Here is a 2,706-nt window from a genome sequence, read left to right as displayed (position 1 = left end):
AGCGTGACCATCCTCCCTGGGGGGTGATTTCTCGCTTTCTGTCTCTATGTCTCTCTGTCTGTCTGGCGAGCGCACGTGCCCTATAGCAAAAACCTCTCCAAAAAATAAATAAATAAATAAATAAATAAATAAAATAAAAAAAAAACCCCACCCTGGCAGTTCATCTGTCTTCTGAATTATTTCTGTAGTTATTGCCATGTTAGTAGGTTTGGTTGCACTCGCTTTCATTCCCTGCAGGAGTGCCTCTCAATACTTGCTGAAATGGGTGCACCCACCCTCAGTATTGAAATCCCAGTCAGGCTTTTCATTAGGAAAAACAGTTCTAGCTCAAGCCTTGGGATCTACCACATCATTAGGGGCATGCTCTTGTAGCCATTTCTTTGTTGCCACAAGGACTCTGTAGCACTCCTCTGTGTTAAGTAGGGTGAGGAGTAGTTGCTGACAGTTGTCCCATGTGGGCTGGTGGGTTTGGAGTATAGACTCCATGAGATCTATCATTGCCTGGGGCTGTTAAGAGTAGGAGGAGGTGTGATGTTTCCAATTAAGTAAATCAGTACTGGTGAAGGGCTGGTAGTAGAGAGTTATTCTGCCTCCCATAATAGCCCCATCTGCACCTATCTGGAGGGGGGGGAGTCCCCAGATCTTCCAAAGGGACATCTGAAGGGTGAGGTTGCCCTGGGCTGCAGCAGCTCACCAGGTGACAATGAATGAGGCAGAATCTGGGCACAGGATTTGGGATGGCTGGAGGTCTCCCCCTTGGTCTAGCAGAGCTGGCACTGGCTCCTTGGACTGCTCTTCAGGCTCTGGGGAAACAGATGGGGTGGGGTTTTGATTACTAGCTCATCTGGGACATATGGGGGTGGAGCTGTTAAAGGCTCCTCTTCTGGGGGGTCCTGCAGGATTGGAGCTGTGGTTTTTCTTTCTGTCAGAGGGGGCATGACACAGGTGGCCAAAATGGAGCACTGGTTTTTCCCTCTTATGCAGATTTGCACCCAGGGTGGAATGACTTGGGCACTCTGTAGCCAGGAGTTAGCATAGGGAAACTGCTTGGGATGGCTGGGGGTGCCAATAACAATCTCGTACATAGCCCACTCGGTAGAGAGATGTTAAATTTCCTGTGGCAACCATGAGACCTTGAAAGAGGGCCATTCAACCTCACAGAGGGCTCTCAACTTCTCCAGTTTCATTTTAACTCCATAATCACCAAGGAGGCCCTTTTTAAAATCAGTCAGCATACAGTTCAGCACAGTCAGCTTGGATTACTTGAACTGAGGTGTTCCCATTGTATCCCAAATATCTCTGACCTCTCCAGTAATCAAAAGCCTGCAGTTCCCAGAAGGCTTAGGAGATCACTGGTTGGAGGATGTGATCGATGAGGAGACTCTGGAGGGACAGTGGCTCCTAGAGGTGGGCCTTAGCCCAGAAGCTCAGAAACTGTTCAGCCTCTTGGGCGGCACTGCTGAAAAGGCCAGGCAGCACAGGTGATAAATTTGTTCAACTTTGCAGGAGGGCCTTTGCTAAGGGCTGCAGTCAGAAGAGCCACAGCAATCTCTCTCTGGGGGTCTTTCCTTTTGGTATTCCAACAGTTGATTCCCCAGTGCTGGGAAGGAGTATTTCTGTGGTGGGTGGCAGGTGGAATGAAGGAGGACAAATAACATCTGTAGAGCTAATCAATGAGGAAAGATTGTCTAGGTAGAGACTGATGCCTGCCCTCTCCTTTCCCAGAGAGAGTGGGTAGGTTTTGCTCCATGGTGGAAGCCTTTGTAGGAGGGTCAGGATGGGCTTCAGAAGGACACTTTTCATCACAGTTGGGAGGAACTTGTGTTCCAGCCTCCAAGGACAGAATTGGTGACCTGACATTTGCTACTCTGCCTATCTGCTTCTACGGGGAAAACCCTCTCACCAGCCTCTGTATGCCCCCTTCCATGAACAGTGTCACAACAGACAAAGGTGAGTGCCCCCAGAGGGGACCAATCAGGTGTCCATCTGGTCATGTCCCTCACAAGCTTTGTGTAGTTCCTTGGCAATAAGCAATCAGAAATAAACTCTCTGCTGGATTGAATGTGTAGAGGGGTACAGTGTCCCCTAGCATCAATTTTGGCAGTTAGTTTTTTCAGAACTACCACAGAAATGCAGTCACAGACCCAATTATGCTCTGTAGCAAAAAGCCATGGAGCCACAAACAAATTCACTTGTCACAAACACTCACATTCACTCAGAGGTTATAAATTCCCTCCCAACACCAACCAATTATGAGATGAACCCTAACTGCCAGTCCTGCAACCAAAGAAGAATGATTGGGTCTCCTCCTCTACTCTGTTTGATTAGTTCTAAATAGGGCTCTACAGTTCCCTGGGGGCCTACCAGATTACCAGAATTGACCAAGGTTGATGCGTCAGGGTCCAGAAGTTGGTCCTTCTCTCCAATTGGAATCCGACAATCCAGGAACACTTGCCCTCAGGACAGGCACCCTGGCTGAGGGATTTCATCAAATGAGATGGGGGCAAGCCTATCTCTCCATGCCATAGTGCCTGTTAATGGGGGGAAATGCCCTGGGATTGGTGGCTAAAAGGGCCAGTCTGATTCTGCTTCCCAGCCAATGCATCAAGTGTTGCAGAAAAACAGACACTGAAGAATGGAAACAACACTCAGGAGAGACAGGAGAACTCTTTTTTTTTTTTTTTTTTTTTTTTTTTTTTTTTTTTT

This window comes from Tupaia chinensis, unplaced genomic scaffold (genome assembly GCF_000334495.1).
Source record: "Tupaia chinensis unplaced genomic scaffold, TupChi_1.0 Scaffold143861_1, whole genome shotgun sequence".
NCBI lineage: Eukaryota > Metazoa > Chordata > Mammalia > Scandentia > Tupaiidae > Tupaia > Tupaia belangeri.
This window is presented reverse-complemented; position numbering follows the sequence as displayed.